This window comes from Oreochromis aureus, linkage group 16 (assembly GCF_013358895.1).
Source record: "Oreochromis aureus strain Israel breed Guangdong linkage group 16, ZZ_aureus, whole genome shotgun sequence".
NCBI lineage: Eukaryota > Metazoa > Chordata > Actinopteri > Cichliformes > Cichlidae > Oreochromis > Oreochromis aureus.
Genome location: NC_052957.1, coordinates 16,876,297 through 16,904,092, shown reverse-complemented (window position 1 = coordinate 16,904,092; position 27,796 = coordinate 16,876,297). Strand labels below are relative to the sequence as shown.

Here is a 27,796-nt window from a genome sequence, read left to right as displayed (position 1 = left end):
GCCCTATAATGAACTGACCCGCCTGAACTTTTAGATTCTTAAACAATTACTTAATTGAATTACCAATCATGTGTAATCCAATAGGCGGGGGGAAAAAAACCTTTAATGCAGTTATCTCACACATGACAGACAACTCACTGTTCACTGAAAGAAGGTACTTGGTATCCCAATTTGTCTTTCATAGTACTAAGCTTAAATTCTACAGAAAATATAAAGGCTCTGTTTTTTAAGAACAATGTGGAAAATGTAAACCTATATATTGGCAAAAATACTCTAACGCAAACTTAAATGCTGATTTTGGCTGCATGATCAATGTAGAGAAAGTTCAACATTCGGTTTAGCTTTATTTGTATAATTATCCATTTGTCTACAGCACTTAGGAGACAAAAACGCTTAGTCTCAGCCAGTAGGAAAACTGGATTTCAGCTCGGTGGCCCGTACACCCAATCAGAGCACGACTTTCGAGGGGAAAGTAATAGTGTTAGCCCTAGCAACAAGTTTTTAGCTGTGAGGGATTTATGTCATGTATGTCAACATTACAGAATGCTGAAAGACTGATAGCATTTGAAATTTTTTTCTAGTCAGGAAAAAAATGTAGCTCTGTTTTAAAATTCCTATCACTACTTTGCTAACAATAGCAAAGGAGCGAAATGAGCTAACCTTCGGAGCAGCTTTTCAAAGACTGAAAGGTTAGTTCTTTTAAAATAAGTCTTGTATGTTGTACTCTCTGTGGGGGATTTTGTACACTTTATAGCAACTAAGGTAAAAACTCTGCTTCTAAAGTCAGTGCTTAAGTCTTGGACAAATATAAAATTAGGTCATTTAAGTAATTAAAAGTTATTGCTAGAGGTATTACTATGTTTTTTGGTCATTTATATAGGAATGTGTCTCATTAATAACAATAAAGTCAATTGTTTATTTGGAGGACAAGAGCCAGGTTTTTGTAATTTTTTTTTAAAATAGTAAGTATAATTTTATAGCTTACCATCTTTAATGTGATCTATAACAATTGAAAATACTAAAAACAAAGGGATATCTTTAAGGCAGAAAAAATGAATAAAAAAAAATACAATTCAACATTTAGTCTCATTGGGTAGGAGTTCATCTCCACTGCACATCTTTGCCTGGCCACTATTTTGTGTAAAATCACTCCAAATTTGTCAGATTATGAGGATCTTGTATGTACAGCCCTCTTTGGGGCACCATTCACATTTTTTGAAAAGTCTTGGCTCTGACTGGGCCCTTCCAAAACTTTAATCTTCTTCTACTGAAGCCATTTTTTGTCATCATTGTTGTTCTGAAAAGTCAAATGTATCTTCGATGTATTTATAGTGTTCAGCTTTCTATCAGATGTCTTTTTGTCTCAGAGTTGACTGGTATTTGGAGCTGTTCATAATCCCCTCCACCTTGACTAAAGCTTAAGAAAACCCCAAAGTTGCCATCAGCATGCTTCTCCATAGGTATGGTCTTCTTTTGGCTTTTGTGCAGACCTGTGTTGGTGCCAAACGTACCTTTGCTAAATTTTTAATAATATGATATTTTTTTATTATTGTTGTTGATTATCTTCATTGGGCTTCATAGTACATTTTGATGACTTGGATGGTCTTTTGTACCCTTCACCTGACTGCTGCCTTTCAACAATGATATCTTTTCAATGGTTTCTAAGCTCTTTGCAGATCATGGCTTTTGCTATAAGATTCAACTAAATAAACCTCCAGAAAGTCCTACTAGAAAAGCTGAACTTTATTTGATTTTAATCATTATTTTGCAACATTTGGATTATAGGGACAGAATTTGGTAATAAACAACATGAAAGCATTGATCCATTGTGCCTCGATCATCAACTGAACATTATTTAAACTTCACCACAGTGTACAGTGTTTCCAGCACCTTGCTGAATCTTTGCCACGAAGAATTAACACAGTGAAGGTAAAAGAAGGTCCAATCTGGTACTAAAAAAGTGTGCTAATAAAGTGGCCACTTAGTGTATATATACACAGACACTTATGATACCATTATGGAATTTTCTGTCTTTTTACTGGTTCTTGGAGCTACGGGAACTCCATATTTAGCAGTTTTTAATGTAGATTAACTGTATAATGGGTTCAGTAGCTACTGTTTTTAGTTGTGCACTCATTCTTATGTGTTTCACTTGGTTCCCAGTTTAATTCAGTTCGGATACTTTGTCCCTTGGGTGACAGTTTGAAACAAGCTAAACTGAAAATATGAAAGCAAGATAATTCATTCACTTTTTATCTATTGTTTTCAAATAGAAACAATGCCCAATGACTTTAAATTGAAGTCAAAGTTAAAAGGCAAAAAGTATCCAATACTACAAAGTTAGATTTAATAGAGTAATTGGAACATCCACTTGAACAGCAGCAGATGTGTTCCTCTTTTATCATCTTATGAGATCATGCTTGAGCAAAACACCCACATTTTTAAACAAACATCTGCATGAAAACTTTGTGCCTTAATTATATCTTCCAGTCTGCTCTGTTGTCATGTGTTGAAAAACAATTAACACCCTATAAAAGGATATAAAAGGACATTGTGACACGTTAAATTTAGTTTAAATGTCACTGACTGCACGGTTGACACATTAGCAGTATGCTTACAGAAGTCTTAGGCCTGTTTTATAGTAGGGTGGTGTTTGAGCCAATTCTCACCACTGTGTAAGTAATCCTTATGTACACGTCTTACAAATACTCCACCTACTTTTTAATGTTCTCTGCTTGTACAGAGGCCCTATGTGTGATGCACTAAGTGAAAGTGTTTAATATTTTATTGATATCATAATTCGTGCTCTGCTAAAATTATTTAAAAATTAAGTACAAATATATGACCAGACTAACTATAGCATGATGTTTAGTTACTACACAATGACCTGTGTAAAAATATCTAAATTGCAAATGTGTACACTGTTATCATACACAAGGAAGGTTTTATCTGCCTGTAAAACTATGACAATTATGGTTAGAGAGTATTATTGAATTCATGTGATGTGTCAAATTTATAAATGTCTCCATTGCTAAAGTCTATTTAAGTGGCATCCATTGTTGTGTTTATATTTTTATGTCATGTTTTGCCTATGTGCAGGCATGAATATTATCTTGTAGCATCTTTTAACCTGCAAGGATGCAGTGCTGCATATTAAAGGTGCTGCAGTTCAGCATTATAGTCATGAACATTTATTACATTTACTCTGAATAGCTTAAACAGCCATGCATGACTTACTCCATCTCTGTTTTGTGCAGGTGGAGTTGTGTGAGATAAATATATGTAAAAAAAACTGCCACAAATGTGCAAAAATTTGTGCTGAATTGAAACAACAGATAAATTAAAGAGCTGCATCGGTGATTTCCATTTTCTAAATGACAGAATTACAGCCTCTCATGGTTCTTTATCATCATTTTGACAGTCTGTGCCTTTTTCATAATGTCTCTATTTCACTGTAATGTCTGGAGGAAGATGCACAATCATCTACTTTCATTTTAACCAATCTTATGTTTGACCTGTGGTTATTCCAAATATACTACAGCTGAAATGAGCCTTGAAAAGGATTAGTTCAGGACAACATGATTACAGTGATGTGAGGATGCAATTCTGTGTATAAATTAGGCAAAATTGCAGTGATGGAAAAAAATGTTCAGTGTTATGTTTGTGGCAGTGAGAAATCTAATAATAGTCATTAATGGTATCAACAGGAGAGTCATTAATATGTAATAACTACCAGCACACAGGGTTTATTATATGCACATAATTCACCTCAAAAGATAGACTTGCACTTGCGTGAACAAGTTAAACCGTGTACTGCAATTATTTATATATTTCTGTCTTAAGTGAGTGTGGTCATTTGGCACTAGGTGATCCACTTTGTAAAACCCTCTTGAAGGAGGTCAGGCTAATGGAATCAGTGCTGAATCTTTTCTCACGACCCAAAGTATTCTACAAACATGCTTTTACGTAATTATGTTTCTCTTTTCAAAAGTGGAGGTGTCTTCTTTTTCTTGTGAATGTTATCTCCTCAACGGTGACCTTTCTTTAAAACAGTCATAAAAACTTTAAAACCTTTTGCATTTTGTAAGTCTGGAACAGATTAAACCTATGAAAGATCTACTTTTGAACAAATAACAGCTGATTAGCTATCAGTTTATGACAAGGGGGGAATATTCATTTTGATTGTTATGAGCTAATATTAATAGTAAATACATACAATAGAAACAGTATTATGTATATTATCTCTATCGGCTCTGTCATTCTTATTGTTATGGATGTTTTTAAATTTGTAGAATTCATAGACTGGTTGGTATTTCAATTTAGATTTGGTCTGGTAATCACAGTTACTTCTTGGTAAAATTTGCCAAAAATAATATGTAAAAAAAAAAAAAAGGAAAGAAAAGACTACTAATACTTGAAACATGATGAAAAGTAATAAGAGGTAAAGATAAGAGATTAAAAAAAATGACAAAATATTTAGTTAATATTTGAATGCATAGCCTAATAGTATGTAGTGTGTAACAGTAAGTTACCATGGACTCTAAACATTAATCAATAAGCTAGTACAATCCAGCTTAGTGCATCTTAGCAGTCCTCTGTAGCATAATAGGACAGCCAAACAGTTTTATATTATAGAATATACTACATGAGACTGAAAGCCCACCCCCCTTGTGCGCTGTCTTTTGAAATGTTGGATGCACAAGTGCAGAAATGATTTGTTACCCCCCTACCCAAAAAACCCCTCATTTGGCCTGTTAGCTTAAGACAGTAACCTCAAGATACACTGGACTGCTTTTTGTTTTGTTTTTTAATGTTATTTTTAGAAAAAAGTCTTTAAAAAACAACATTTGGATAGGTTAGCAGCACAGTGGTTAGCGCTATAGCCACCAGCAAGAAGATCTTGGGTTTGAATCCACCATCTGGCCAAGGTCCTTCAGTGTGGCGTTTGCATGTTCTCCCCGTGTCTGTGTGGGTTCTCTCCGGGTACTCCGGGTAGAAACATGCAGTTAGTGTGGTCAGGTTAATTGGTGACTCTAAACAGCCAGTGGGTGTGAATGCAAATGGTTGTCTGTCTCTCTGTGTTAGCCCTGTGACAGATGGGATAGCCCAAAAAAACCCTAAAAAACCACACACAGCAAAGCAACCCTAGAGGTTATTTATGGAAAGAAGGGGAATGTTCTTCAATGGCCAATCTGAGCATGAGTTTGTTGTTTTACTGAATACAAAACTGAAGAAAGAACCACAAAAATCCACAAAGAGTAAAGGCCTAGCAAAGGACCCCAACAAGAAGATTTCATGGGTACCCAACTTCTGGCAACCACTGATGGCAAAAGATTTGCATCAGTGTTTAAATTTAATCTTTATCATTTTGTCCATTTACTTTTGACACTGTGAAACTATATAGACCAAAAATTTTCTGTATTTTTTTAACAGTTAAAGCAAATGGAAGCCAAAACCATCTATGAGGATGATGGAAGGGAGGCAACAAAATTTTACTATCAATTTTTTATTAGATTACCAATTGTATGACAGCCTGAGACAACATTCATGACTGTAATGATCTCAATAAGGGATAGAAAAAAAAAATCAGTGCATCTTCTTTGTGGACATTAGCCTGTTGGCACTGCTGTGCTGTGACTGTGCACCAGATAGTCCTTTACAGGGATATTCCCTGTTGCCAACTATAATTAATTACTTTACAGTCTTTGAGGCCATAATGCTCATCAGTTATTAATTAGAAATTCATTTCACTGAATAAATAATGCTCATGATTGATGATGAAACTTGTAATTAGGTTCTCGGAGTAATGCACTAGGGAGAAAGCCTTTACACTTGAATCCAGGCTATTAAATACTGCTCATTTAAGGGACCGCAATACCTTTTGTCATAAACCTGGGCTACTATGGCAGCATCTGGATTCAGGGAGCAGGAACATTAGTTTTAATTCACATAGGTTATGTTAGGCTACGTTCACACTGCAGGTCTTAATGCTCAATTCCGATTTTTTGATCAAATCCGATTTTTTTGTCTGCTTGTTCACACTACAAATAAAATGCGAGAGCAAACACGCTCTAGTGTGAACGCTCAAAGCGGCCCGCATGCGCAAAAGAAGACGTCACACACAACGCGCTCTGTTTAGACCCAGAGCAAACAATATTGTTTGACTGATGGTCCTTAATATAAAGACTTCGGACTTTACGTTTCCCAGTTTTTGCTTTAAGTTATTTTGTTATTTACATAATAATGTAAATAACCTAATAATTGTCCTTATTATAGTTTTAGAGAGGAGCGGTGCTTCAAAGGATAGTTGCAGATTTCTGTTAGAATCTGCAGATTATACAGTACAAATAAAATGTTCACGTTGTCTTCCCAACAGTTTCACTGACATCTACACTGGATGGCCAGGAAGCGTTCGCGATGTCTTCTCAGGCGCTTCTCCGGCGCTGATAATTGGCGTCTGTCTCGTGTCAGTGACGTAAAGGACGGATTTAATGCGACATGACCGTTCAAACAGCAGTCGCTTTCTAAAACATCGGATATTTATCAGATTCAGTACCACATGCGAAAGTGACCCAGATCGGATTTGAAAATATCGGATTTGTGCCGTTCACACTGTCATACCATGATCGGATATGGGTCGCATAGGGTCAAAAAAATTGGATTTGATCCGCTTTCGCCTGCAGTGCCTTAGACTACCTGCTTTAACAACAACTCATGATCTTTCATGCTACTAAGTCCTTTTGTTGTACAATACTAAACAAATAGTTCCCAAGCATCACGTTAGAGTAACAATAACCTGCTGTCTAGTGTGAATACTATGTTAAAAAAAAGTCGTGTGAGTCCTTCCATCATGTAGTCTACAGTCTTTTTAAATGACGAGAGAGAACGGTGAAAACTCAGCTCGTCTATGGCTCACTATTGATTCCACACAAAAGACCCAACCATTGTTGATAGCCTTTTTGATATATTTTCTTGCAGCCACCAACCCCTTTGTGGAAAATAAACCAGTCAATATACACCTATTAGGATTTCTTGATCTGAGCCTATAAAGTGTTTCTCCTGCTCGTTGTGTCATAATAGCACAGAGACCAAAAGCTATGACTTTTGGAGGACAAACCATCAACACTTTAATGGCCTGCAGTAATATTCAAGTTTTGGGCCAATTAACCCTGCTGACCAGCAGAACAGAGAAAGGTGCACCATGTGCCCCTCAACTACAGAAAAAAAAAGGAAAGAAAACAGCTGATGGTGTAGCCTCATCAAGCAAAAATACTGTAATTGGTGCTATTCACCTGTCATCGGGGTGGGAGTGAGAAATGGTAACCTACCCTTCTCCCCCCTTTTGTTAACCAGTATCTGCTCTATTAGCAATTTATAATGGAGATCAAGAAGTAGTCAGTGGAGAATGAAGACAACTGTCTGCACCCATTCCTAATTGGCTTTATGTTCTGTTTCTGATAAATAACTCACAGCGACTATAGAGTCCCGTGGATTTTGTTGCCCTAATAGGGCTCGGTAACTGGATTTACTAACAGATAGTGGGTCAAAAAGGACATAGAGAGCAAAAATGTTAATTAATATCAATAATGGCCAATTATTATTTTGACAGAAGGATCCAAGCTAGCTGTGTGCTCTAATGACTCTGAGCTAACTTGAATGGTGAATTAGCATAACTGTGTATGCACACTCCATGGAGGTGCCCAGCAAACATCTGTTATGTTAGAAATTCAAATAGAATTCCTATTAGTAACCCTGGCTGTGGTTGCATAATCAGTCATTCTTCTCTGGCCATTTTGGAGGCGCTAACAATGCCCCTGTGACTGGTGGAACTCCTCCCTCTGGGCTTTCCAATCAAATTTGGCCCCATGTGGACCAGGTCCTAACAACAGACGAGGCAGCGTGGACTTGTGTGGGGAGCTTTGTGCTCTGACAGGAGCTCAATCCACCCATGACACATGACCCAAGAAAGGAAAACTGTTATTTATTGGAATATAGCAGATTCAAGTTAAGGAATTAATGTTAGCTTTTTGACCTCCTGGGATATATCTGCATATTTTCCTATACACTGTGTTTTTACTCACACACACATTATATTTGCATGAATTTTATTGTTAGAAGGATGAATTCTGCTTTAATATTGAATAAATAGGCAGTAAGTTGCTAAGGTGGAATTTATTAAATGATACTGAGAGCAGCGTCTCTGGGATATTGAAAATTGAATATATTCTGCTAAGGAATTGATTTTCTATTTGAAGCAAATAATTCCCATAAGGAGGAGAGCCTTATCTCTATCTTATGGGAATTAAACTGCATATTACTGTAATATATGGATGGTAGCGGGAATTTTGTGCTTATAGTTTAAGCCTGTCTTTGTATTCAATAGCTGCTGTTATGAGAATTATGGAATCAAAACCAATAAAGATCAAAGATCGAAGCTTAATATTGGAATTAAATGACAACGAACAAAGAAGAAATACAGTAATCGTATGGATTTAATTGTTTTCTCTTGTAAGTCTGCTACAGTGAAAATAAATAACAATCTGTTAAAATCAGTTTCAATGTACTGCTTTTCAATGAAGTCACTTTCTGTGTTATGTAGAAATTCCCATAAACTTCAGTTTAAAAAATAGATAATGTACTGGCAGAAAATTATGTATAATGCTATGTTATACTCTAGTTGACAGAGTGGACTATTCAGTACAACATTTATCGCTTTAATATATCAGTTATTCAGTTACCTTCTTCTTTTACTAATACATATTCAAAAATCAAAAGCACCATGATTAGTTCAATCTATTGATTTTAGTATACCTATTGTACTTCTTAGTTTGAAATAGCTTTTCATTCATATGCTCCTGTTGTGTTGGACATTCACTATGAGCCTGCATTATCCTACGCTTTATCTTTGTCACCCATTGTGGCTGCTGGATGTGTAAGGGAAAAGGTTGTAATTACTTACGCTTAAGGGTGTAAATTCTTTATATGTCAGGGACATTTTTATCCAACCTTAAATTACCAGCCTCCTTGACAAGATTTGGAAACCTGTTTTGTGCCAGGGTTAATGTCACTGCATTAATGTTTAAAGTAATATTACCCGTCGCTAACTGCGAAATAGTGTGACTGCTGTCATCATCTACAACTCGGTGTGACCTTCTCCTGTATAATCTGAGCATGTAATTCCCTCCAGTGTAATGTCATGTTTGATCAGAGGAGGTACCAGTGTCCTGATCTGAGCAGCACACAGCAGGAGGTGTGGAGAGTCAAATGGACAACCAGAGGTTCCCCTTAAGGGCAAAACTGATGTTGTCTGCATATTCTCCCTTCACTGTGGTGGCCTTTGTGGGATGAGTTCATAGATCTAAAAATAACTGTGATCAGTTATTGCTTGTGTGCTAAATAAAAGTGCATAATCTGAGTTTTTTTTAAAAATTTGAGTAGTTACTTGAAATTACTCCAAAGAGGAGGTTTACATATTTTTGTTTAAATTTCTGAACATTTAAGTTCAATTATTTTTTTATTTGCTTAGCTGTAGTTTCTTTTTCATATTTGAATTAATATCTGACTCCTAAATTAATGTCTGTTTGTTGCTAAAAACAACATATGTTTGGTGCACAGTGCTGCATCCAACAGATTTGGGTACAGTATACATGACTGGGTGACTCCATGGTTGTATATATGAAATAGCTTCAGCTTTACGCTCCTCTCCATTCCACGGCCTCCGGTGTATAAATTTACTTGATGGTTTTCGTTTCTCTTTCTTAATTCATTGCAGTCGGATTCCTCTTTGATGCAGTTCTGTTGTCCCCCAAACAATTGAAGTGGAGACAATGGAGGCATAATGATAGATCCGTGTACCCACCATCTGTAAGAGCAGCTGCTCCCTTGCATCTGTACAATATGCTGGAGCGGGGAGCCTCAGTAATCTGCATAATAAGGAGAGGGCTTATCTCAGTCTAGTTAATAATCACAAGCAATCGATGCACTTCATTCCCTCACTCTTGACTGATGAAAAAAAGCTGCAAAGTTTTGGTATGTTTGCTGTATCCTCAAGATAGGCAGGGGTCACGGAGTAATGCCAAGCTGTTGATTTTGCCCGCAGCTAGAGATTTAGTCTGCACTCACTTTCATCTTTTCATGAATACCATAATTACAGCAGGACATTCTGAGTTATCATATTGCGTCTTCCCTCCTCAGTCCCTTACAGGGTTTGTAGCCTTTGTAGCAATGCTGGAGCCCGCATCAGATTTGGGTGTATGATTGTAAGTCTGCGATAAACACACAGCTTGTGAAATGTTGATAAGAGTCATTCTGCAACAGCAGTACTCTTAAAGCAGAAGATTGTCCTTGTGAAACACTAAAAATTCATTTGGAAATTTCACCTGTCTGAAATGGCTTCTTAGATACTACTACCTCTGTGCATGCTGCCACAGACACAACTACAGCAAGTGATATTCCACAGGGCATAAAATCTCAGCTCAAGGATATGTTCGTATCTTTGAATTCAGAACACAGGTATCTGCCTACAGACAAACAACCTTTGTATACTGAATCTCCTCTATTTTCACCTTTTCTTACTTATCGACTCTGTGCAGATCAGCACAAATATGGCTGTGAATTCTTAAATTTTATTGGAATAAGTGCTTCAAAAAGAGCACTATATGAACTATAGGAAATAAAAACAATTCTTATAGTTCCTATTATTCAGCTGGAGGATTTGAAAGTCAATTTTGGCTTGTTGACACTCAAAGAGTGAACAATCTATCCATTGAACAGGCTTTTTCCCATATATGACATTGGAAAAGTCACCATGAAATTTAATAAATACCCCCTATTCATTACTCTTGGTAATGGCTCCTAAGCAGGCACCAAATTGATTGGCCAGAAAATATGCAATACTATCGATCAACAAAGTCTCCCCTTGGTATTCTCTTTTTAAATATGCTCAAATGTGCTCATTAAATTAAGTCCTTTTAATACTCTGCAGTGTGAGTAAAACTGAATACACAAAATATGAATATGCTTTAAATCCTTCATGGTTGTTTAAAATAATAGTGGAAAAGGTGGAGAAAGAGTGCCGATTGAGAGAGGAATACTACATACAAAAAGACAAAAAATAAGGAAAAAACATATAGTTTTAAGTTTGTAGGCAAACGTGTTGCCAGAGCACTTTTACTGTGCCATAGCATTGATGCTACAAGTCGTTTGAGCTCTGCTTGTGGGAAGAAACATGATTAGTCCAACTGATATTCCCTTATGTGGTGAGGTGCAATGCCTAACACGCTGGTCCTCTATAGGTGTTCAGTTTACAGAGATCATAACAGCCCTAAAATTTTATTCTCATTGTTCTTAAATCATTTGGTAACCCCCTATGTCCTGTGTATAGGAGCATTGTCATCTTGGATGAAACCACTCCCATCAAGATAGAAATCATTCATCCCAGGATAAAGACGATCCCTGAAAACAACTTTCTATTGATTTGCAGTGCCTCTTTTCTCAACAAGGGAGGGTGAGTGTCATTCCAGCAAAATGCTCCCCATTGCATTTCAAATTGTTAAGAGTATATATAAGATGCATTAAAAAAATTGCCTCCTCCCATGGTTCCCGATCCTCCTAATTAAGCATGCATGATGCTTCTCTCCCAGCTGCTAGACTGCTGAAATGCACTAGGCAGGTGTATTGAGCCCCCCCAGTGAGGCTCGAGAATGAAACTGGTATACGTAGAAGTGCAGGTGTGACATGTTAGGAGGAGTCCAGGTGCTTATTGAGTTATCAGAGGCAGCCGCTGCACGTTTGATTTATCATCTGGGGCTTGGCAATGCCATGTCTGAGCTTCAATAAATCAGATAACGAAATAAAATGTTCTGAAAATTACCTTCCGGGGCGCCGCAATCGTGATAACTTACATCTAGCACAGAGTTGGATATAGTGTAGCACCTACTGACAGTGCTTATTGAACCCGTATATTGACTCCATACACTAAATCATGAATGCAAAGGTTTTAGCCAGACTGAAGATTCACCTTGAATTCACCCTTTAAGTGTTAGGATTTGTCACTGATTTGTGGTTTCTTATTTGTTTGTCACAGCAAAGCTTCACTGGGATACAGGTGTCATTAAAAATACATTAAGACGATTAGATTATGTTTGAACATCTCGTAAACTTGCCCTCAGGACCTCGTAATACAATGTTTACTCTTTGACATGAATGCCATGCTTACCTCTGCATTCTTGAAAGCCTTAAACTCAGAATGAGCCAGCCAGTCTCCATGAGCACATAAAAGGTACCCAGATTTATGGGGAGGTTTTTATCCTAGACTCAGGCACCATCTGATAAACAAGCACTCTTTGCTTGAGGCTAAATAATACTCTTTGAGGTCCTGATTTACAATGCTGTGAAGGATCCATTTGTGGTTCAGCTCTGAGGCATGCAACTCTTTGATTGGTCATCCGTAAGCTCAAAATTTGGCCTCAGATCTGCAGCTCACGAGCTTGAGGATTCCTAAATGGACAAATGCATAAATGATGGTAGGTTTTTATTCAGAGTTAATAGATGAAGAGAAATGAACTTTTCAGAGATGTAAAAGGCTCTTAGATTTAACAAAATCCTCCTCAACTCCCTCTGATTGAGGCTAAGACTGTGGCAGCATGCAACCAATCTATTTGGAGCTTTTTAAAAGGAAACTCATTGGGGTATTGGTCTACTACATAGACTCCTAAGAGATCTGATTAAAGGGAAATCCCTCAATGTTTTACCCTCACCTTCTCCATAATAAATCAGTTGCACATTGCAAATGCCTAAATTCATCTTACTGTGCCTGGCTTGACATTAGGAAGAAAGTCTCCAGTATCAGTGCTCAGAAATACTAATCGTAATTTAGCCCACATTTTTCCATAACTTGAATTGTAGATTTTACGTTGACATAAAAAAGGCACTTTATGTTGAGCCATTGTGACTTTTGAGACCTGAACAGGTACTGATACTTTGATACTTTACATCATCTGCAGAGTAAAAAAACATTTCCTCAGCATTTTTTTCATTAGATAGTAATCAACATGCAAACATTACCACATAACGCAAAGAAGAACAAACGCAATATTGTGTGTTCACAAGTGCTTGTGCATTACAGACTTCTGTAGCTTAGAAACTGTGAATTAATTCAGAGTGAATTAATTTAATTAAAAAAAAATCTATATTAATAATATCACAAATCATTTAAATAATTAAATTTACTTAAAAAGAAGACACAATATTAGGTAACAACTTTTGTTTTTACATTTTAATTAAATAAACAGTTTAAGTGCAAACGTGAAGAAGATCATTAACATATCAATGAAGTTTTGTCGAAACAAATTTCACAAAGGCCCAACCTGTTACTGTTCTCTTAGCCTGAACATCAGGCCCTAACATTAAAACATTTTACTCGCCAAGATATTTTGTAATTAAATGTGTCTAAACCCTCCCATACCTCCCTTAGTTACCTGCAGCTGTTACACGTCACCAAAAGCAGCAGCAACCTTGACTCGTTTTGCAAAAATGAAAACGCTGTCACTGTAGTTCAAACAAATCAAATTTAACTCATGTTTTTTTTTCTTTATTTGATGCTTAGGGGGTTGTGAGAGGGTCATGACATTGTTGGGTGATATTTTGACACATTAATTGGACTAAGGGTTTTTCGTCACAGCTGTTGGGAAATTAAGAGGAGATTGAAAGCCCCTGATGTCTTGTAATTACTGTTTCATGTTGTGTAGCCCCACTTACCAGCAGCCGTGCTCTCTGATGAATGGGCAGTAAAAGCAACAATAGAGTGTCTATAATGCAAAGGATTTGATCTGGAAATGAGTGCTTTTTGTATCAAAAGTTAAGGTCAAGAAAAAAGAAGAAATTCAGTTTGTGTCACGTACAAATTAATGCAAAGTTATATTTTTATGCTCCGAATAAGCAGTGGTAATGTCAGTAAAATTACATGGTTAAATCTGGCATGACCACAATCAAGTATTAGCACAATTAACTACACAATTTTGGCAGTGTAATCGCATGCTTGGCAAAGGAAATGTTCCGCCCAGTGTGTTTCAGGCCATGCTCCACAGAGGAGCGGCATTCAAAACAAACCGCTGTCCCTGATATCAGCTGGTTAATCCTCTCCTTTTAGTGGCTTTATTGGTTCATTCAAGAGAGTCTGTTGACATTCCCCCTGCCCTGTTAAAAGGCGACTGCATCTCAAGTGAAATCTGGAGTGTTCTTTACACAGGCGGGGAGCCCCATGTGGCTCCTGCCTCCCAGTGGGCCTGTGATTTTCCTGCTTTAAGTGTCTACTGTCAACACTAATTTGTCCCACTCCTCCTCCGCCCCCCTCCAGAGAGGGACGCTCTCCTAAAGTTTTAATAAAAGATCAGCTATAACTCCCTGTTTTCTGGGCGTGAGACAAGAGCTTTAAAAGCCACAGAGGCAATAAGATGCCAGGTAATGATTACAAGGCTTGAACAGAAGCAGTTACCAATACCACATACTGTTTTACACAGCACACTGCAAGTGTGTGGTACAGCTTAAGGCTGTCTCCTTTACAGTGTTCATCTACAAATCAGTGATGGAGGCTCTGCCTTATATTATCGGACTTGTAGTTTTTTTTGTTTGTTTGTTTTTTAGGACTACACTGTAATTAAATGACATTAATAAAAAACTTTAACATGGCTTAAAATCCTTAGCGTTGGGTGTGTAGTGGGATGTCTTCCAAACAAAAAATCTTAATCTCAGTGGCATGCCACTTACAATAATTTTTTCCCTTACAATGATCTCAGAAACCAATTCTCCTGTGATGTTTATGTAAGAACTTGTTTAAAAGTGAAACTTTAATTTTTCCCTTCATTTACTCTGTGTGACTGCACGTGTTTCTCGACACTGTTTACGGCCTAATACAGACTGAAAATGCGTTGTAGCCCAGCCCCCTTTGTGCGTTTTCATTTATCCATTTTTCCTCAGGATTAATAAGAGCAACATGATTGCAAATAATAGTTTCTGACATGTTTTTCTTGAATACCATTTCAGGGCCTGATAAAATAAATTGCTCCATTTCATTTATCTGCCTTTGAAGTCTAAAGGAAAATCAATGAAAGAAGTAATTTCTCTCCTGCCATTTAACCAAATTCCCATCTACCTGAATGATAGGTCCCAGGGAAAGCAGTCAGGAGACTTTCTTTTCAATTATCCCTGACTTGTTTACATAGTGTTTTGTTCACTGGACTAGATGTGAACATACAAATCTCATATGGGTTTTGCTGTTATTGAGGAAGCTTAATACAATTCCACTTCGAAGGTAGGCAAGAACCATGTAGGAAATTGTTCAATATCTCAGTCGAAGCCCAATTTTCACCGCATTGTTTTGTCGCACAGTGTATTGTAGTGTTATGGTAATGTAATATGCATAATTCATACACCTAGGGCCCCCCTCCTCATTTTTGATTCTGCTGTCCTGCCTGTTCATCTGAAGCTGAATTAATGCTACATTGTCCATTAGGTGGCCATAACACAGGGCAATACTGTCACACGCTGTGGTTAAACTGAAATTCCCTTGAGGCGAACGGTATTTGTTATTTATTTCATTTTTATATACAGTCTACACAGGAATTGTTTTGCAAAACACCACTTTTCTCATTTTGGGTCAAGACTGATACGTTTTATTCCTGGGTTGAGACAATAATTCTGCGTAGTAATTGAAAATGTTTTTCTTAGCATCCCGAGTCCCGAGAATTTTGCTTTTCTGTGTGTTATCTTTTAGCTTCTACTATTCTCAGGTGAATCAGTGGCTGTGAGAGCACAAAGAGAAAGTGTTAGATGTGGCTTGTTATCCTCTCCAGGGTTCACTTAGAGAGCCCCAGACTACTGCAGTTTTGACCTTCATAAGGCACTGTCTCCCTGCTGGGAACACACACACATACACCAAGCACATCCACTCCACAGCCGGCACTCATTGGGTCATGATGGGGCTAAGCAGCCCCATTAAAGCATGCTCATCTAGGCTGGGATCACGTGCACAAAGCGTAGAGATGGACTCTAGCCAAGAGGTCTTGGTCCTATAGTAGATAGTTCCACAGCACAAGTGTGCCGCACCTAAAGTTGCAGGAAGAAGTTGCATAGCCATAAGAAACTGCAAATTAATATTATTTTTTGTATTCTGTATCTGTGTCAACTTTTCCTCAGGATACCACTCTTGTGATGTTTCAAGCTGTGCTCAGAGTATTATAAATCCATTTTTTCGACATGCTGTGGTCAGTTTAATGATCATTATGTGGCTCAGATGGAAAAACAAGGGAATAAGGTGAATCAATGATCGATTTTACTGCGTGACTTGATTCATGGCTACTGCTGTGATAAATGGCCATTGTATCGAGCTTGAGGGTAACTGTTTTGAGATAATATTTGTATGTCGTGAAAGAGACCTCATACGATAATACTTTTGGCTTTGCTTTCAGTGTTTCATTAATTGATTAGTCTCAACAGCTCATAGCATCCTTTGATGCACTTTCCTGCTCAGGAGAAAATACTATGTTAGCTAATAACTGTAGATTATGCAGCAGTACTGTATAAAGGTAGCCATAAATCATTTTAGATATTTATTATGGAACTGTTGCTGCAGATGTGATGCGCCCTCCAAAATCTTTCAACATCCAAGCTTTAAATCCCCAAACTCCATATCACCCCGTGTTTTTTCCCCCGTTTTATTTAATTAGTCAAATGAGATACAGAATTGCCTTCCTCACTGTGGTAGCTGTGTAGCTTCTATGCCAGCTCTGTAAAAACACGGGCATGTACAATATCAAGCAGGGGATCTGTCTTTGATTCTGGCTGATGGGAGGGCAAGCTTCACCTAAAGGTACTGAAGCAAAGAAATAATGGTATACTACACTGCTTGTGAAGAGCAATAGGAGAACGAAGGGGGGTTCACATTAAAAGTGTCTCTCTAGGTAGCTGACATGACGCGACTAGTCAGACGTAAATAATGACAGACGGAAACTATCATGAGGTCTGTGAAGCATCCGCGTGCTGCCATCATTTTCTGTCTAACCTTGCATTGCCAGCAGCTCACCAGCTCTGGAAATCATTTAAAAGGCAGACTAACGATGCTGCCAGACCTAACACCAGTCACAAGGATTTGCATCAGTTCAGATCAGCTAAATAGATTTCTAGTTTAGCCATAGGTGATTTTTTTTTCTTACCACATAGTGACTTTTGCGTTGATTTACCATCATATAATTTACAATAATTCATGTAAAGTGTGGTTTTTAAGTCATATAATTTTAAAGGGTTTTAAAAGAAAGATGCGGCTAGTGTGGCTTTTACTGTTACACGAATGTTTACCAAACTACTGCTGATGAGGAAAATTGGATTCATTTTTCTTTTTAAGTGGATATGTCACTTTTCTAGTGAGGCTAAAATGATGATGCAAGGGGACTAAAAGTTAATATCAATTCACTGAATGACATGGTGCTTCCATGGGCTGGCTTTTTAATTATATTTAGCTCATATGACATGCAGTACCTGTAAATCAAATTTACATCTAACAACATGAAGGTTCAATTGAGAAAGATGACCTAATTCTAAAATGTTTATTTTTCTGCTGCACTGGAAGAGACAAGGCGAGTGAAAGGCTTTTCTGTGGAAAATAGCTTTCCTATGCTGCTCTCTGTCTGTAATACCTTTATAGTGTTTTTATATTCCTGATTAGGCCATCTATTTGTAGCTTCAGCCAGTAAGCACATGACCATATTTCATGCAAAGAGTATGTGTGAGATATGTTGCATTTAAATGATATAAAAAAATAATTTGAATATCAGTGTACACTCTCATTTGTTGTTCCAGTTAACTGGTTCCTTACTGTGGGACAATAACAATGCAAAACAGGAGACCATTCTGCTATATAATTAAAATCATCTTTGGGGACATGTTTTTGCTCTGGAAATTTGAAACTTAAAAAATGGCACACTGTTGTATTTGCATAATACACAATGAGTCCCACTCAACAAATTTATTAGTCTAGATCCTCAAAAAGCCATGGCAAAGCAACTTTCATTCTATAATTGGCATCTTGTGGTTTGCTTTCCTGAGGAGAAAGTGAATTTTATATGCTTTTATAATAAATAGCATATTTAAGCACCCAGGAAATCACTGCAAGACATCCATCCTACACGGTTTCATTTATTCTAGTGTGTTTAATTAAAGCTGGGAAACTATAAGCAATGTGTCTGAACGGTGTCTAATGTCTAAGACTGGTTATTAGATATTAAATTGATGCATAATTCAGGCAATTAAGAAAGTAATCACACAAAGTAATGTAATGGAAGTTAATTATTACTGCATAAGCAAACAGTTCATCAATGCTAGTTAACGCTGCGACTGCATCCCTAATATGCTCACCAAGCACGGAAATTCCTCTCCCTCAATGTTTTGATGTGCTGATTAAACATTGTGGAGGCAGATTATTTGAGACAGGAAGTGGGTCTCTCACCTCTGCTTTTCCTGAGTGACAGGATTTATTGTGCTATCTATCTATCTATCTATCTATCTATCTATCTATCTATCTATCTATCTATCTATCTATCTATCTATCTATCTATCTATCTATCTATCTATCTATCTATCTATCTATCTATCTATCTATCTATCTATCTATCTATGCATGCTGCATGCACATTGCCTTATGTGTGTACAGGACAGCTCAGTGACAACACAGCCCTTTCCTCTGTGGGTTCAAAGATCCAAAATCACGTAAAACTAACAATTGGCCAGCCAGACGTGCTCGCTTTCTCTCTCTCTCTTTTGAAGACATCCGATAAAACAAGACCTTCCAGCCTCGGGTTGTTTTCCTGAGTAAACATGCGTGTCACAGTTGACCTTTCCCGGGGTCAGGCTGCTTTTATATTGGCTGACATGTTTCCAACTTAATAGAACTGTTTAGCGCAGATCCCTTGGGCCCCTATATTTATTAAGCTGCAATGAGTTGCATCTGTCTGGTTGAATCAAGAGGACCAATCAACCGAGGTCAGTCACATAGTAACAGAGAAATATAGACATGTAGCTACACACTGATGCATGCTTTTTATGGACACACACACACACGCACGCACACACATGCAAACGTGTAGACATATGCACGTTCGCATGTGTGCATGTGGACAGTTATTATGAGCTTTTTTCATGCACTAACACAACTATTGTGTTAATTTTAGTCTCCTTTTATTTTTTTTATTACTTTATGTGTAGCGCTGTGTATATGTAGTAGTACATCATGAGGGAGTGCAGCATGGGGTCCATTGTAACTCTCTTTTGTCTTGTTTTGTAAGCACTTTCTGAGGTGTATTGATTTATCTTTGTTCAGCCATTGTACAACATCCCATAATGCCGGTCATTTTCTTAGACTGATTTTAAGCCCCTGTCTGGTAATCAGGGATAATTGTCAATTATCACAAGGAACCATCAGATCAATTACTGCAAAATCAATGCAGCCACTTGGCTTGTACTGCCTCTTGTCTTCCAGCAGAACTACCACCTGGAATCGTAAAGAAGCTTGTAAATCTAAACATGCATACAAAACATCTAAAAAAGTTTCTAGTATTGTTTTGTGATGCTGGAGCATCAGCGGCAGGTAGTGTTTTACAGTCATGTCTCTGAAATGGGGAGGCACCAGATGCACTTCTCGCTGCTGTTGTTTTATAGCGCCTAATGGAGACAAAACTATTGTTACCTCTTAAACTGAAGGCTGTGTATTATATCTTTTCCTTTTTATGAGCAAGCCTGAGAGAGCCTCTATCGCTGGTGGATGAGATGACTTTTGTGATGAAAGTTAATGTTGGGGAGTCCTGATGTCCTTATTTTCCTCTCAGAGGCAAGATTCCACTTTCACCTCATGAAGGAAAGACGCTATCCACTGAATGGCTTCCTTCGTGTAGGGAAACAAATGTGCTGCCGTAATGGAATAGCCCGGTCAGCAGCCTAATGTATTATCTCCTCCTCAACATATTTATTTACACTCAACTACTCCACAAATTGTCTTGTCATCTTAATGGGTGAGGATTAATCTGTTGCCATGCTGGCTTAGGTGAATGAAAGAGATTGACTTTTTTCAAACTTTGTGGGCTTATAGGGCAAGTTAACACTTTAATGACCAGGCTTTGACATGCTATACGGTGTGTTTAGTTCCCTGTTGTTGTTTCTGTTTGATCCACACACAAGCATCCCTTATACACTTCATAGTAAATAGCCTGGTGTTAAACTACAATTAGCACATAATAACAAATGGAAGACTTGCAGTATGTAGACTTAATGCTTTTTCATTGTAACCATAAAGTGTGTTGTTCAAGGACAAACCTTATGATTCACCAGTGAGGAAGGACAGGCTTTATAAAGACAAATGGTAAGGTCATCATTAAATCTATTGCAGTATCTGTAAGGTTTATTACAGAGCATATTGTGTCTACATATTAGATATTGAATCCTTGTTTAAGACGGGGGCCCAAATCATGCTGTCCATTTCGATACATGTCAATTGTACAATAATCATTTTCAGTGAATTTAACAGAGATTGTCATTTACCCAGTGTCCAAACTGCTCATATTTCATCCTCACCTGAAAGAGGCTGCCATTGAGTATAATCACATACACACCTACTGCATCAGACCAAGAGAAAACAGAGTGTGCACTTTGTGCACAGCTATTTATATCAATAAGTCCCGTGCTGAGAGGCACAAAATGAGCGTTTAAGCTCCAGGGCCCAGAGAGCTCAGTAGCAGGTGGGCAGGCTGCTTTGAGGTGCCTGGGCGGAGGGGGTATTCGCTCCTTTACAGGTGTTGCCCATCTCACTGTGAGTCCATGGTTCTGGGAAGGTTTAGGTTTGGGGAGGGAGTGGGACAGCTGGAGCAGGAGGCATTGGGGAGATAGAGAAAGAGCCTCTTCACACTGTCGGGGCCTCCGCAGGTCAGTGCCTCTACCCAAAGGGACGGCAGAGCGAAACGCCATCAATTCACAAACAAAGGAGCCACTTCACCCGCCACAAAGGAAACATATGTGATAGAGCTGACTCCCGAGCCGCAGCTCACTTTAACATGTCAGCCTCTCCTAATTAGCTTTGTTAACTCCCTCTGCTGTCTGCCCAACTGAGGCCTCTCCCAGTCACATGTGGGCCTTGTGTTTACAAGGGCAAATGCTCGGGCTCGCCCCTGAAACAAACATTTTTCTTTTAGCTTGATATATTGGATTGTATAATCATTCCTAAAATGAGAATTATCTTGCAGACTACCCCCTAAACAACTACTCTATTATATATGGATTCTATTGATGCAGTATTGATATATTGATTTCTGCAGGGCAAACAAGCAAAACGTTATAGTCCTTTTAATGTTTTACTACAGAGCTTTCCTCCATTGTGTGTGTGAGTGTGCATGTGTGTGTGTGAGACGAGATACTTTAGATGAAAACAGCTGCCCCTCAATCTTTATCGGGATGTTTTGGAGTCATTACAGGCCAGTCTTCAGACTGTGGTCTGCCATGCGTTACATGTTGCAGTCCACACTGAGCCTCATGTGACCCCTGCTGCTTACCCACTGGCAGTGCAATTTAACCAGGCTGATGACATGCAGCATGACATCCCTTAGAGAAGCGTCCCACTCGCAGCCGTAGTGGGGGTGCAAGTGAATCTTAGGAGCCCTTGCTGACCTCTCTGGAACACAAATAAAAATAGTCTTTGATTTAAGAGGAATATTGTTTGCTTCATGTAATTTTTCACACTGAAGCCATGCATAGCAGATATCCCCTTTTTAAAAAAAATGCTTGTACAGACAGAAGGAAACTACATCCTTCATTTCACTAAGTTGAGGAAGTTTCAGCTTAATGAAATGAAGGGGGCATCCTGTATAGATACAGCAGATCGTGCTGTGAATGAATCTTATTATCATAAGTCAACCTCAGTTTGAATTCAGCCATAACTAGATGTCTCGGGCCTGAACACTAGGTGGGTCTGACAACTGACACGGGTGAAATATTTATAGCTTTCGTGATGTTTACAATTTGCTCCACTCTGTTTACCTCCAAACAGTGGTGGTAGATTTCTTTTGGTATAAAAAAAAGGACACCGCAAGCCTAGATGTCTGGACTTGAATTGAATCCTTGGTTAGTAATTAATAAAATGACAATTCCTTAATTACAAATGGATATTACTGGATTATATGAGCATAGCTTTCATGTTTGTTGCAGTACATTAAGAGGATTCCTCTGGACTTGTGAAACTCAGTCTCTGGCTCTGCTGGCTGCTACATAGTCCAGCACTTGAGAAGCACCCGGCCCAGAGCTGTGTGACTGCTGCTGACTGAGTGTCATGATCCCAAGATCTCTGCTTTCTCTTTGACAGGAAGGTTTGAAATTCCTGGGTTAAAAGTTCTCTGAGATTATATCTCAGAAGGCTTTTGTGATGATGGTTCATGACAGGTATTGCTTTCAAGTGGGTGAAGGAATACTACTGAATGTCTTTACTGCAGAGAACTTCAAAGAACTACATCAGTTGAATATATTATTAGTAAACCAATATATGTTATTCAGTTTCTCATTTGCTTTTTATTTTATTTTAAAGCATGATTGGACTGATGTATCGATTAAAATTGAAGTTTACATTTGTTTAAACCCATTTCCTGACTTCACTCAGTAAAATCAGTGTTTACATAAGATTCAGGTCTTCTGAGAAATGTTTTTCTTCTCAGCAATAAAGATTGTTGTGCTCCTAAGAGATGAGCCACTAAGTAAATTATTTCCACATGGATCCAAAAATAATAGGCATTACTGTGACCTAATGCACTGCAACTGCATTTGTCTCACACTGCTTATATTATTTATCATTCAGGTATGTATTCATTAATATGCATGCTTATATATAGTAATGTGCTATATCATGATTGCAGAAGCTGAGGGTCTTGCTAGAGAAATGTAATTAAATACATTTATTTTAAAACAATAGATTATTTGGCGGTTGTTTTAAACTGTGCTTTTCTGCAGTCAAACCCATTTTATAAAGAGTAAAAATAAGAATATTTACCAAGCAAATGTGTATCAAAATATGGCATTATTCTCTGATAGGTGAAGCATACTTACTTTGACATGCCTCAGCAACCCAATGTATTCTACACACTCACTGCCAGCCATGACAGCAGGCTGCTTTTTGTTCTTTTTCTCCTTTTTCCTGAACACTTAGAATAAAAATCACAAGTACTGTTGTGGAGGAATACCAAGGTAACAGTCTGGAGATGTCTGGCCAAAAGGGATTTGTCCCTCTCGGTACAAGGCAGGGGATGGTGTGCCCTACTATTTTGCATTTCTGAATTGCTTAGCTGCCCAAGCATGCTTTATGTGGGCCGGGCTCCTGAAGTGTGTCATAGCATCCTATGACCGCTGTATGGGAGGCTTGCTGTTGGACTTTACCCAACAAATATGGATTATGTTAAAGCGGGCTGTGAATTGACGAGGATATGCTAATATGTCCCAGATGGGTATGTGAGAAGCGGACGGCGGGGACATGCAGACAGTATATAGCAGAGGCAGTGTTTGGCAGGTCCATCATTCCGTCATTAAAGGCCACATTATTACTTACAACAAGGCTTGCATGACAATTGCTGGAATAAATGCAGTCCCTCTGAGAGCACCCTGTTGTGCCCTTCAATTCCTCTTTGCGTTTCTTTTTTTTTTGTTGTTGTTGCTGTGTTTTCTTCATCCTTGCAAATCTCCTCTCAGCTGCTGATGCTGTGGATCCCGGTGCTGTGTAAGGGGGTTTGTGCTTACCTTGTTCAAACATCAATAAGACAGGCTATTACTAGCTGAGGCCATTCATTAATATAATGAGATGGTTTTTGCTTTAATTGATAACCGATTTGTGTTGATGAGGCATTATGCACTTGTGGATACAATATTTTCGTGTATTTTTTCAAGTTGAACTGAAGCACCTGCATATTTGTTTTAGAGAGGCAGCACTCCTTTGGAGCCATTATTCTGTTGTACCACTGGGCTACCAATGAGCTGTCCCCTCTGCATTATTATTGAACTAAGGTATTAGGTTTTCAGCTGCACAAGCAGAAAGATAATGGTGGCTTATGTGTAAGTACGCTTTTGGGACAGTCTTTGTGCTTTTGATATAAGCAACCACCTAAATGACAAGATTAAAGAAAGTAGTTAAATGATAAAAAAAAAAAATAATATTAATAACGCTGTAGTTTACTGCTGAGATTTTCACAGGATTCATTGTCAAATATTTCACTGAACAGGAGACAGAAGTGTAACTTAACAGTTTAACAGTCTGACTTTCTAATATGCCTAAATTACAGTGACAATTTTCAGCATCTACACAGAGATTAAATGTTTAACTTTATCTACTTTTTATAATTGAGTAATTAATAAGTAAAAATACCAAAAATATCACGTCTTCCAGCTTCTCAAATGTAAAGATTTGGGGTGTTTTTTGTAAACCAACACACTGACAAAAAAGATGTGATGACTTTGCATCAAACGCAGTTGAAATTTATAAAATTTTATAGACTAAAAGCTGAACAGAAAACATTTGTTAGTTGCCTTCTTATTTCTCGAAAACGTTTTTTTTTCATGCACTTTTTGACAAAACACACACAGATTTAATCTTTTATTAATCGACGGTATTTTTTTGTCCAGCATAAGCCTGTGTAAAGATGTACTTTGGTAGGGAGCAAATGACTGCAGACAGCACATCCAAGCACATCAAGGATTATCATCACAAAAATGACAGAATTAAAGATGTCAAGATTGGCTTTGAACCTCCCTCTGGAGACATAGCTGGGTGGGTAGAGAATGAGGGGCTGGGTAGGGGGTGTTGACATTTGTTATACACTTCTACATGTTGTATTTGCTGGGGGCATTGTTAGCACACACCGCCTCCAGCATAGGATTTAGGCAGGCCCCCAGCAGATGCAGACTGCCCTGTACACACACACACACAGACACGGTCTCTGAGTACCACCACCTCACCCCTGGAAGATGAAGAATAGATGCCCTGGGGCAATTCAGCTAGTGTGGATCAGTTCAGATGAGGCACATTAAGTGGCTAGTGATAAATTTGGCATGACAATTGCAAACACCATCGCTTTTGTCTGTAATTAATTCCAGTGGTGCCTGAGGCCTTCCCTGTGTTACTACTGGTGTGGGCCAGCAGTGCTTTCCTAACGAGGGCACATTACAGCCAGGATTATAGCCCAGATAAAGGTGCTCTTAGAGGGAGGTTAGTGAGATGTATTTCTGTGTTAAGTTAAGTGAAGATCTGGAAGTAATTTTTTGAATGCCTTGTGCAGGAACAGAAACAGTAGCACAAAGCTGGAATCAAACAGGAGTGGTCGTTAGCTGTTCACTTACTTTCAACTTCATGCACTCTTAAAAGCAACCTATGCATAATAATAAAAGGTAAACCAATATGATAATTTAAACCCTTGCTAAATCCAGCCTGAGTCTAACAATGAATGATGAGCAGCACAGTAAGTTTCACAATACTGGTTTAGAATTTTTAGTACAGGCATCTTACTTAAAGGCTGAAATGATGAATTGGCACAGAGCAGTGGAAATTATGACTCCACAGATTGCACCTTTAATATTTGGTCCAATGGGTCCCACAACTCAGTTATTTTCATTCAGTGGTAATGTGGATGCATTAATTAACGGCTTGTACTTCTGAGTAGTTTTATTACAGCTAATGTCCCTCATTAAGTGAAATATAGTTACTGAAGGACATAAAAGAATCCCTCAGCAGCACCATTAATCTTGATTTCACTTGTGAGAGCACTTGAATATCTTCTGTAACTTGCTCTGCAACGTGGTATCTCTGGTCATGGCTCAGGCAGTCTCGTGTGTTTACCATCTCCTCTGTTGCCTCCAGCAGAGGGGAAGCTGAACACACCACCAATCTGTGTCATTACTCTGTCATTGCATCAAATCACATGATTAGCTTCATGGGGCAGTGGAGGAGGCCCGGTTGGAGCGGCTGGCCGTTACAGTCCCTGGGTAATGGTCCGGTGGCACTGTGATGGAGGGTTGTGTGCTGTCCCCCATGCAGGGCCAAGGATGCACCATCATTCAGCCTGCTGGAGATGGCCTCAGGGTGAATCGTCTTCTTTACTGCTTAGTCCTTTCACTTATGTTATGACTGTAGCAGTGCAGTTTCCTTCTAAAAAATATTGTTTAGGGGTAACAGTTCTTTTCTTGGACATGCTATCGTAAATAAAGGAACAGAGCTGTTTGGAAATGGCTGATACTTTGAATCATTTGCTCGGATCTGCTACATGTGTGCATAGAAAGGCTTTGCAGTTGATGTTAAAATAAATTACGAAACCATTAAATGGGATAAGTGGTAACCTATGTAGGAGTACCTAACAGGGCTAGGTGCCTCTGTGGAAGGCCAATCCGACAGTTTGTCGATGCAGCCTTTTATAATGCAAAGGCTTATAATTATCTCACGCACGCTCATTTCACACTGACATATCGCTTTCCTAAATGTCAGTAGGAGCAGCCAATGCACTTCTCTTCCCCCAACTCAAGAGAGCCCTCTCTGCACCCTGCACACAGCCATGATGATGGCAGTGCTTTAGCCCTGAACGTGTAGTCCTCCGCCAGGGAATAGCAGTTCAGGCATCACCGATCGTTGACCTGGCTATTGTTGTTTGTGATACTTACTGGTAAACTTTTGCAATCAATACAACATCAGCTAGCAGAACCCCTGGGAATGAAAACCTGAAACAGCGCACTTAATCTTGGAGCCAGCCCCTGCTCCCTGCTCTGCCGCTAAACTAGGTAGTTGGCCTACTTGATGCGGCATTATTGCCGCAGAGGTCAGATGTGAGCTGTCTTGCACAGCGCCTGATGAATGGCTGTTTTTGATAAAGCGCCTCTCCCATCCAACAAGAGACATTTAATAATGATGGACCATAACTGCACACAAAAAAATCCTTGTAGAAGGAAGAAAAAAAAAATCCCTCCTGCCTGCCTTTCCCCATATCAGACAGCAGCTAGCTATAGTCAGTGCACTTCTGGGCTTTGATATAAAGTACCGCAGAAATGTGGAGTTTACAGTCTCTGTTCAGTGGAATTTGCATGGGCAGCTGTGCACAGCTACACAGCAAAATATCTGTTGTTTTAATTGACTATGTATATTTACTATTTTTAAAATAGTGCAAAAATAAATTGTGAATCATTTATTCGCTTAAATGAAAAAATTAAACTAAGCATTTATTTGACTATATTTTATTGCCCATATGCCGACTTAATTAGAAATTAATACGCATTGTACTAAAAAATATCAGTGTGCAGTGGCACAGAAAAGTATGGGCGTATGCACTGTTTTACTTTGGAAACAAAGCTCACAAAGCTAACAATGTTAAGTGGTAGCATTATATCCACAGTCATGCAATTTAGCATCCACTCAGACTGTAGGATCCTCCTCTCAGCACTCATCTCTAGAGGCACACATAGGATAATTGAATGTCTTTTAAACTGTGGATGATCATAGCTCAGTGGTCAAGGTAACAGCTAGCAATTTTGCAATCTGCCATTGTGATGAGCAATCAAATCAGCACGTATTAAATTTAAGTGTCTCCAAATAAAATGCACACCTTTTAAATGAGTATAGTTATGAAAGTATACAGCGAAATTAAATGCCATTCTCCAGAAAACAAAGCCCAAAGCGCTGTGACAGTTTTGACATAGACAATGCCTTTAGTGACAGGAATAACAAATTAATTGGAACCATAACACATTC

The 27,796-nt window shown here is 38.4% G+C and overlaps 1 long non-coding RNA gene across 1 annotated transcript in view; it reads left to right on the top strand.

Annotated features, from left to right (window-relative positions):
* Positions 1-428: 428 nt before the first annotated feature.
* LOC120433727 overlaps positions 429-27,796 on the top strand; it is a 62,587-nt gene continuing 35,219 nt past the window's right edge. The window contains exons 1-2 of the long non-coding RNA XR_005608719.1: positions 429-689; positions 11,384-11,506. This is a non-coding gene — a long non-coding RNA (uncharacterized LOC120433727). The remainder of the gene's footprint in view (positions 690-11,383; positions 11,507-27,796) is intronic.